Raw genomic sequence first — 10707 nt, forward strand, 5'->3', positions numbered from 1 at the left:
TAAAAAATTATCCAGAATATACATTTAATTTTTTTTTATAAAAACACATTATAGATTAATTTATAATTAAATCGGTTTAGTTAATGAAAAATAATAATCTGTTTTTTTGTAACAATAAATTGGTATTTTCATAAATTGAATTTTGGTTTACATGGTTTACAATTACAAAATGGTACAATTACAAAATGGTTTAGAATTACAAATTGGTTAACTAATTAACCCTAACCAAACCTAATACGGCCACCAAACTACATTCTTCTTCAGTCTTCGCCGACCATGATGCTAGCATCTCCACCGCACGACCACCACCTCACCGCCGCACCACGCTTGATCCGGAAACGCCGCTATGTCACACCACTGCTTCTCCTTCCCTTGCTCCTTAATAAATCTGTAAACAAAACAAAATCAATCATAAATATATAAGAAGATGAACAAGAGAGCAGATAAGAGGAAGGTGAAGTGAGTTGACCTGCGGTGGTGGTGAGGAGGTGAAGCCAACGCAGTGCTTGACCAGAGACGAGTCTGCCGCAGCTTCCACCATTGCTTTGGCGCCTCCACCGTCGCTTTCTGAAGAAGATGGTTGGGGATGTGTCGTGCGTGAGACAGAGAGATTATGAGAGTGAAACAGAGAGATGTCTGTGAGATGAATCGTGTGTGAGTGAGGTTAGGAGAGTAAGACAGTGATGTGTGTGTATGAGATGATTAAGAAAAAGAGATCTGTAAAATAAAAGAGATTTGTCGAAGGTGGAGAGATCTAAAAAAAAGATTTGTGAAGATAAGAGCGAGAGAGAGAGATAGAGAAAAAAAGAAAATAAGAAAATCTCATCCATTGATCTATTTGTATCCTACGGCTCAGAGAGTGATCCGCGTGATGAGAGCGGATTGGCCTGTAATTTTCCTTTTTATTTATTAGTTATCCAATAGAATTCCTCTTTGTTTTTATCTTTTGTTGTTCTATTTTCAACATTTTGATGACTTTTGGTTTATAACTTTTTAAAATTGATGTTTGAATAAAACGAAGATTTTATAATCAATATTTTACGGTTTAGTTTTAAAAATTTATTAATTAATATTATATGTTGAGGTATTTGGTTGGGGTATGATATATATATATATGGTTTAGGGTTTGACTGAAAAGATTAGATTGTATTTTTTGGTTTATTATTTGGTGGTTTAATTTTATTTTGTAAATGTATAATGTGAAATGTTGTTAGTTTGGAGTAGTATGTTTTTCTTGTATGAATATAATTTATTTAAAAATTAAGATTTAATGTATTATGATATATGTTAATATGAGGTATTTGGTTTATGGTTTAGGGTTAAGATTTAGAATGAAGTATATGATTAAATGTGAACTAAAATATTAAAATTTAAAGTTTAAAGGTTATGTTTATTATATATGGTTTGAAATTTGGAGTATGGATTCAGAGTTTAGCTATATAAGTATGAGGTTAAGATTTTAAAATTTAACTTTTGTAACAACTGGTTATATAATTTTTTTTTTTAACAACTACTTATATTTATTTTTATATTTAAAATTAGAGATTAAAGATGTGATTTTATAATATAAGTATGATTTAGGGTATATGATCTGTGGTATGGTATACATTTAAAATTTTAAGATTTTTAGTTAGAGTTTAGTGTATATGACTAATTTGGGTTATGATATATGTCTATAGTTCAAGGTTAAGTTTTGGGGTTTAGGGTTTGGAGCAAAGTTTAGGAGTTTAAGGTTTGACTACGCCAAACTTAATATAATAGTATCACACTAAACATATGAACCCCTAAACTAGTATATATATATATATATATAAATATTTTAAAACAAAACTCTAATTAATCAATTTTTATCTTTTAATTTTACACTCAATCATATAAATTAAAAATACAATTATTTTACAATAAATGATGATTTTATATCTAATTAATTATATAAAATCAGTTTTGCATTGTTATATTAATAACGGGCATATATGGTTTATATAAACTAACAAAAATCCAATTATCATCTCAGATGAAACGGAATAATATACATCTCTTGCTCCTGCCTATACACAGTTCAAACAACTTCAATCTCAAGAGTCATCTCAGATAAAACTGAAAAAAACCAAAGACTGGAACATAAGTGTGTTTGCAAATCTAAGACAGAAATACTCATATACATAGAAAGGTTTCATGAAACTGAACAGTCATCTCTCTGCCATCAACAACTCTTCCTGAAACAAAAAAGGTTTCATGTTTCAAAATCCAATCACCCACTAAGAACCGTTGGATCAGAGCTAGCTGAGATCTTTCTTGCTCTGAGTAAGCGTCCATTACCCTTGGCATTGAGTTGAATGTGTCACAAGTGCAACTATGTTGTCCTTCTCTGTACTCTGCTCCACAACAGTAGCAAAGCTCATGGCAAAGAACACAAAGAGAGATATCAACATTGATATAAGAAACCACAAAGCCAAACACTGTATCCATCTCTTATACCTAGCCAAGTGATGCAATGATCTGGATATCTTTCATCAACCGGAAGAATCTGAAACTCTTCAGAGCTCACAGAATCATGCCAAGGAACACCACAGTCCCACACACAGAAACCTCTCACAGAGTGGACACTTCACATAACATCTATTCTTGTCCAACATTCTGATGCTTCGCATCTGACTCTTTCAAGAGAAGCTGTTAAAGATTAACGCACACAGGTGGGGTCAGAGAGTGAGTAAGAATAGAAGTCTCTGGAGGAAATATAAGTAGGAGGTTCCCATATATCAATACCCAATATTGACAGCAGTCTCCACCTTGTCTCCTGTCAAAACTCAAATATTTATTCCTGCTTGAGCAACTCAAGGAAGCTCACCAGTCACCAATCTGTAATTTAGGTTGTGTAATAGCAGCTTACCCCATTTTAGAGTTTATCCTCAACAGTTGTAGCTCCAAGAAGAACCAGATCTTTCTCAATCTTCTCTGTGACTTCATCTATCAGTGCTTCTCAATCAGCACAAACCAAACTCTTTCTGAACAACACTATATATCCTGGTGTTGCGCAGTCTTCACACTTTCCTGCAACAACAACAGTTAAAAAATCAACTTTGAACAAAAAAGAAAAGTTGGAGTCTTTATCTATTGAATCACTCACGAGCTTAATTGCGACCTCTTCGTTAGTCTGAACACCAGTTCCTACAATAACAAGAGTCTCAGACTTGGTCATCAAAACTAAAAGTAGAGAGGTTTACGCCTAATTCGAGATACCTAATTGACGACCTGGTCACACAAACACAACTGGGCAAGCACACGAATGAAATATAGAAGAGCGGAGAGAAACAAACAGAGGTAAATCTACATATCTGTTTAACATATCTGTTTCCTTCCAAGATTTCCTCTAGCTGAAACACACACATAATCATCATCATAAGGACCAATTCGTAAGCAGAACGGTAAAGATTCATTCTTTTTCCTTCTTCTTACCTTGGGTTGCTTAAGAAAAGCTTTCTCATTCTGCAAGAGGATGAGAAGACTTTTAAGAAGAAATATAACATGTTCAGCAATGTATGGCTGTCTCTGCTGCATCCGTCTCTCCTTTATCGAATCAGAGGCGACGCAGGAAGGAGTGAAATTGAGGGGGTTGCGAGGTCTTGCGGAGATGATTATGAGACATAATCGTCGTTCAAGGAGAGATCGAGGTTTAGGGTTTGGTGGAGACGACGATGATTGATTTACAGAGTGCAAAATGGAGGACTTTGGGAAAGACAGATCAGGGTTCCCTTGCCATCGTCGTTTATTGGATTGGAATGAATAAGAAGAAGAAAAAACACAAACTGAAGAATATGGAGGATGAAGAGATTAGATTGAAGTAAACAACGAAGAAGAAGAAAAAGATAATCAAGAAGTTTTCTTTTTTCTTCCAAGGAAGGAAATGACTCGGGCCATAAAAAGTTATTATTTTTTATTAAAACAAAATATTTTGGTGCCAAAGTGAAATTTGGCAAAGTGTTTTTGCCTCCAAAATAAAATTCCAAGCTACGGTAGTGATTTTTGGTTTCCCGCTTAATGAAATCTTTTATAATACAAATTTAATGCTACTATAGAGTTATGCTCCGATTTTGAAATTTTTGATAGCAATCAGTGAATTTGTGCTACCGTGAACTGCTACCAATACCCATATTTCTCGTAGTGTAAGTAACTGAAATTGTTTTTTGTTACACTGAATTGATAAAATTTATTTAAAATTCTTCTTACTTTATTTTCTTTTATTATTTTAGAAAATAATAATATAGATATTTGGAACTGACCTCAACCATCAAAATTGACTGGTAGTAGCTTGTGCGGACATTCGATGATAGTCCATAGAATATGTTCTGGCCAATTATGCAATAAGTAGAGATTCTAGACGTAATGAATATGATGAAACCCTAGCCGTAAACTGAAGAAAAGTAGTGATTCTCTCTCTCTCCCATACGCAAACTCCTTTGTTTTGCTTTACATATCAATAGGACAAAAAAATTACATAACAATATATACATTCATCCTAAAAGATTCCAGCAGACCATTTCACATCTCCTGTAAAGTGCGAACACAGTAAACATCAGCTCGTATGTTAGGCTACTTTATGTGAAATGGTTAGATGGATTGTATTGACAGAGGCAAATGCGGTTAACTTACTTGAGCCTAGGAAGAAGGTTAGTGAAACATGAAAACTAAATAAGTATACAAAGACAACTGCAGTGAGAAGCAGTGGCACTGATGTCGAATAAACCTACGTACATATTGATAAAGGTTAAACCCTATATACAAAAGTGACTACTACTTAAGGGAATCTGCTGGCGAACTGAATATGCATTTTGCCAGTTTCTTACCTTTACAATATTCTCTGCATATTGCATTACCATCGACACAACAATACCACTGCAAAACAAACATGGGAATAATGGTTTATGTGTTAACTACACATAGACTAAGATTAATAGTTAAGAGAAGAATTTGGCCTCAAAAGCAGCTTTTACCTGAAATTATGGTTAATAATTATCAGTACTGTGATAAATGAGTAGCCATGGAAGGATCTAATGAAAATGATGAACCGACCCCTTTAATACCTGAGCAGATGCGACATTGCAGGATAATAATTCAGCAACCCAATAATAATGAGCTCTCTGATACCAACACTATAAATAAGTGGCAGTTTCTTGAAGTAATTTACAGGGAACTGGTTACTGAATATGGACACAAATAAGAAGATGAGTTTTGTTTTAATTTATTTGTGATGGCATAGAAATCTTGGATCACTATAGCAACAACACTAAAAGCCATCCCAAAGACATACATCGATAAGTTATGTACTTTTATAATAGCCTGCAAATTTCAAAAAGCATACCCCTTATGATCTCTATGAATCCAAGTTTTATGATGGACAGATCATATTCTATTGCTATGAATAACAAATTAAATCAGTATTTCACAACAAAAGAAAGGAAAAAAAAAACAGGGCTAGATTCGAGTATTTTAAGGGAGAAGTCCTAATAATCTCACCTTTGTATACAATCAGGCGAAATCACTTGAAAGAGCCATAATCTACAAAGGACGACAAACAATCACATGAATTTGGTGTAAATGTAGAAGAAGCTTCACAACTATTAGTAATAGGATCGGTCCGCTCTACGCACATAATTTACTTTATATGTGATGTATATAGCTATAGAATTGTATCTTATTGGTGCGTAAGCTTTTTCAAGAATATGTATTATAATTTTTATGATTTATAAGAATGTTCGTGTGTAGACAGATTATATATGTTAATTAAAATTAGTTATGTATGATTTCGATGTTTGTGGTAGGCTGCGGCGGGTATAACATATTATATTGGATGGATAAGGTGTAGATGGTGTTTTTGTAGTTTTTTGTTTTATAATTCTGAATCCATGATTGGTTGGTTAATTGTTTTTGCTATATTTTGGAAATTATTAGGATTTTTGTAGCTTAGTTATATTTGTTTACTATTACTATATGCAAACAATTTGATTTTATTATTTATATTTTCATAAATTCTTAATAGGTTAAAATATTATGTTATTATATTTAAATATGTAGTATATATTGGAAACTATGACAAATATAAATTACTAAAATGAAGTTTAACCTATCATAATGCAAACATAAATGATGTTAAAATTACATTATTTAAAAATATTATCATAGTAAAAAAAATTGGTTAAAATTCCTACCATTTCATATTTTGATTTCCTAACTCCTCTGTTCATTCTATCTTTCTGATTTGTATGTATAATTATGGGCTAAGAGTTTAAGTTCTTACCAAGAAAAAAATTCTAGAAGTATACCTGAAAGATAAATGGGGTTGTTGAAAATTTTCTTCCAGTTACAAAAAATGTTGGATCTAATGTTTTTTTTTTGTTGTTGTGAATATTTGATAAAAGGTAAACAGATAATTGTTTATTGAATATTTTTCTCAAATTTCATAAATTGTAAAGAGTTAACTTTCTTCCAACAGTTTTCCAAAGTGGTTGGTAATTGCCCTGAATACTTTCCGAACTTCTTTTCAACAAACACTTTAATTTACCAATCATGTTTTAAGAAAATAATTTATACAGCCCAAAAATTAAAATTAAAAAACATATTGACTTTAAAAATAATTTTTTTATAGAGTTGTATATTTAGTGTTTTGGAAATTATTGCTATAAATCTGCATCAATATAGTTACAACAAAAATTTATAAAGCTTCTATTCTAAAGTAAAATTATTAAATCGACAGCTTCTACCAATCAAACACTTCATGAGGTTCGTATGTTATGAAAACTAAATATCTCTACCAAATATTATTTTCTATATGTCATTCTCGGCTAAATATCATCTTTTAAATATATTATTAGTATTTATGAAGTTCTTGTTTTCCATCATCGATGTTTCAAGAATGAAAATAAAAGATATTATAGATATTAAATACTAAGAGTTCATTATATATTTGTGTATTGCTCATAAGTGAATTCTCCTATTGATTTCAGCCCCATTAAGGGGGGAAAATACATGTTAATCAACATTTTGTACGGTACAATTGTTTGAATACAGTTTTTTATTACGCTCAAATGCTCAATAATTGTCTGAATACAGTTTTTTATTCATCTCGTATGAGAGAAGACAGACAATTATGGTAGTAATATAAAAGATATTCATCGAAGCTTCATTATCACTGTACTTATATATTTAGTTTTTAGTGTTTGTTTGCTTAAATGTAAATATATAAAATAACTCAAAAGAAAATCTGTGTATTTGAAAGCTTTCCATTCTCTCCTACTCAATTACTATGCAAGTTGACAGAACAAAAGGCTTACTATGCATCAACATATTTAAAACGTCCGAGTATTTTCTTTCTTCTATATTCACCCAAACTTGGATCACCTTTGTTTCTACTCCCTTGTTGTTCCAGCTGGAGTTATCTCTCCTTTTGTGACCTCAAAACTTCCCATCTGTCCTAGGAGAACACATGTATTCATTAACAAATGATGAATCTAAGAAATACGTCAGTGGCTAACCATGATATAAAGTCAACACAAATGCATGCAACTACTAATCCAAGGAACGGGTCTGCGATAGACACCACAAAATTTTCAACATAGAATGCTATTACTCCTCTCTAGAGTCATAATTCAAAATGTATGACATGAATTTAAATTTCTCTCTCACTGCAAGTGTACTCACCTGAGTCTTTGTAAATCCCTCCAGCAAACTTCTACAATGTTGCTACACCCTCACACACTTTTTTCTAAAACACCATTAGCTGATGTAGATTTTATAGAAGAATCTTTCATTATTATGGAAGAAGAAAGTAACCTCAGATGGGGAAATACAACCTCAAAAATTGAGAACTTCATGCTTTCCAGATGTGAAAGTAGGAATATATATATTTTCAGCGACCATTAAGCAAGTGAAAATATTGGCAATAGATCGTGAGAATACATAAAATATATACCTTAGCAACATTACTTGCTCAACTAACAACAGGATATAAAACAACAAACTTGATTAAGGCAAACCTGTTACACTTTTATTATGTACTTCTCAGAATCTCCACAGTATGCAGATAAACCTACAGACGTAATTTAGAGTTATAAATCTCACAAATATAAATATATAGATTTTTAGATCTCCTTTAGAAGAATAACCTATAAGATCTATTGGGGTTCCATCTTCCAGTGATATGAGCAACAAAAGCTCCCAAATCCAAGAGTAACTGCATCCTCTCTATGTGTCGCTTTAGAGTCGCCACATGAAGAGGTTTTATTCCTCCATCTGTTGCTCTGTTTATCACCCCGTGAAGAACACTGCACACAATTCAAAAACATCTTCAGCTAATCATGTCATCTGAAGCCATAAGATATTTCGAAAGTAATCAGTATGAGATATAAGCATTACGAAGATAAGATAGATCAAGGAGAGATTGACTCACACACACATATATATATATATATATACAGCGACGACTCACACACATATATATATATATATATATATATATATATACAGCTATCACCGCTTAGTATGTCAAAACAAAGCATTGAAGACACGTAGTGGGGGAGCGAATCAATGTGATTAATTACGAAACCTTTACGCAGATCGTTTCAGGCGGTGAAAAGAATCCCAAACAGCATCGGGGCGCCGTCGCAGGTAGAAGAGAGACGACCATCTTCGTTTCTCGAACATACCAAGTCCAAAGCCCAACCCCATGCCAAACGATCAAGCCCATTACGTAATGGCTTTCATTTCAACAAAAGAAGCAATGACGTGGTGAATTGGAGCTTTATGATAGGTTAATTTTTTAATCCTATGTGGATAGTTTTAGGACTCAGGATATGCAATTTTTAGTATTGTAAGATACAAGTGGCATTATATTCGGTGACATGCATTATCAGCACGGACACGTGCCTCACACAGCTGGAGTTACTTGATCATACGCTAATCAAGAAAAATGGTTGATATATCTAGCGTTACGATCTCCGATATATTAATCTTCGACCATTACAACATATTTTTGTACCCACGTGTCATCACGAGAATGATTCTTAGAATTATTAGAAAAATAAGTTGATCCATATAAACATATACTATGTTTTTTATTAAAGTAACTGTCAAATTCATTAGTAGTGTACAAAAAAATATTTTTTCTTTCCTTAAATAAAAACTACGGAATTACCTAATATGGTTAATATATATATGACAATTAATAATTATAAATAATACATATTTGATAACAATTTTGCTAACTTCTCTCTTTTATATTTAATTTTATACTATTAAAAGAAATTAAACAATCACATTAAGCTTATAATAAAAAAATAAGATTTTTTCTTATATGTTATAGTTTGAATTTTTAAAAACGTCTATAAATTACTAAAAATAGTAAAAGTCCCACATTAAAATTTTTGTGATCAATGGTTTACCTTTTTAAGCAAGATACAAATGATGGTCATATATCGTAGGGGTGGGCGTTCGAATACACGTCCGGGCTCGTATCGGGTATTTTAGTATAAAGATATAAAACCAATTCGGATATTTCTACACTTCGAACTGGGTTCGGGTATTTTATGTTCGGGTTTGGAACTTTTGGGCCGGGTTCAGATATTTAAATTTTGAAGAAAAAATAAATAAATGATTCATTTTTAAGTTTTTTGTATTCAAAATATATTTTAACTGGTTTTCTATTTTTTTAAAAGTTAAAGTATTAATAGGTTTGGAGATAAAACTTTAAAAATATAAAGACACTAATTTAGTTGTTGTTTTGAAATTTTAGATGCAACTTTTGTTAATTCAAAAAACAAGAGCTTGATATATATATATTTAAGTGAGTAGCAAATAATTTTGTCCATAATTATATGTATATTATCTAATTTTGAGCAATAAACATCATTAATATAAATATTTTGAATAAAATGAGAGAAGTAAACTAGAAATATAGGGTTAAGTATACTTATGTTTGGTTATCTTCAGATATTCATTCGAGTTCGGATATTCATTCGAGTTTGGATATTACCCATTTAGATTCAAATATTACACGAACTGGTGAAATAAGTAATTTGTTTTGTTGTTCTAGAATTAGATAATTTTTAGACCGAGATGGAGAATATATGCTAGACAGACATTTATATTACGGGATCAATGCAAAGTCGCATGCTACCATCCTTCTTGTTGACAAATAATACCGGAACTCCCCATGGTGAAGAGCTAGGTCTTATGAAACCTTTCTCCATTAAATCTTCAAGCTGTTTCTTCAACTTTGCTAACTCTGCAGGTGCCATGCGGTATGGAGCCTTTGCTATCGGCTGCGCTTCAGGTTCCAAGTTAATTGTGAAAGGGTTACTTCAAGGTGGAGGTAACTCTTTCAACGCTGAGAACACATCCTCAAACTCTTGTACTACCGCAATATCCGTAATTTCAACTCTATTGCTAGCGGGTCCTTCACTAGCAGTTATTTTTACCAGATACGCTTCTCCATCCTTAAGCAAATCTTCCACTCTCAAGGCAGCTACTAAAGACACAGACTTGCTTTGACTGATCCCGTAAAACACTATTTGTCGTTATCCGTTATCCTTGAACAAAATACGACTTTTTCCACAATCTTATTGTGCTCGATAGCCTGATAGCCAATCCATGCCCAGGATAACCTCATATCCCTTTAAGGGCACCACCAACAAATCTGCCAAGAACATCTTCTCG

At 32.4% G+C, this 10707-nt stretch overlaps 2 long non-coding RNA genes across 8 annotated transcripts; both read right to left on the reverse strand.

The window, feature by feature from the left end:
- Positions 1-2008: 2008 nt before the first annotated feature.
- On the reverse strand, positions 2009-3906 carry LOC106336947. Of its 5 annotated transcripts, XR_001268930.1 has the most exons (6): positions 3457-3906; positions 3241-3374; positions 3128-3168; positions 2891-3051; positions 2767-2797; positions 2009-2670 (listed from the first exon to the last, which is right to left on the reverse strand). It is a non-coding gene; the product is annotated as an uncharacterized LOC106336947 (long non-coding RNA). The 5 variants fall into 5 exon arrangements; XR_001268929.1 differs by having other exon boundaries at positions 3128-3374; positions 3526-3906; XR_001268928.1 differs by having other exon boundaries at positions 3128-3374.
- A 1131-nt stretch (positions 3907-5037) lies between these two features.
- Positions 5038-8710, reverse strand: LOC106340487. Of its 3 annotated transcripts, XR_001269411.1 has the most exons (6): positions 8600-8710; positions 8160-8318; positions 7696-8083; positions 7329-7463; positions 5515-5556; positions 5038-5081 (listed from the first exon to the last, which is right to left on the reverse strand). It is a non-coding gene; the product is annotated as an uncharacterized LOC106340487 (long non-coding RNA). The 3 variants fall into 3 exon arrangements; XR_001269410.1 differs by lacking the exons at positions 5038-5081; positions 5515-5556 and having other exon boundaries at positions 7243-7463; XR_001269412.1 differs by lacking the exons at positions 5038-5081; positions 5515-5556 and having other exon boundaries at positions 7243-7468.
- Positions 8711-10707: the final 1997 nt, after the last annotated feature.

Source organism: Brassica oleracea, chromosome C4 (assembly GCF_000695525.1).
Source record: "Brassica oleracea var. oleracea cultivar TO1000 chromosome C4, BOL, whole genome shotgun sequence".
NCBI lineage: Eukaryota > Viridiplantae > Streptophyta > Magnoliopsida > Brassicales > Brassicaceae > Brassica > Brassica oleracea.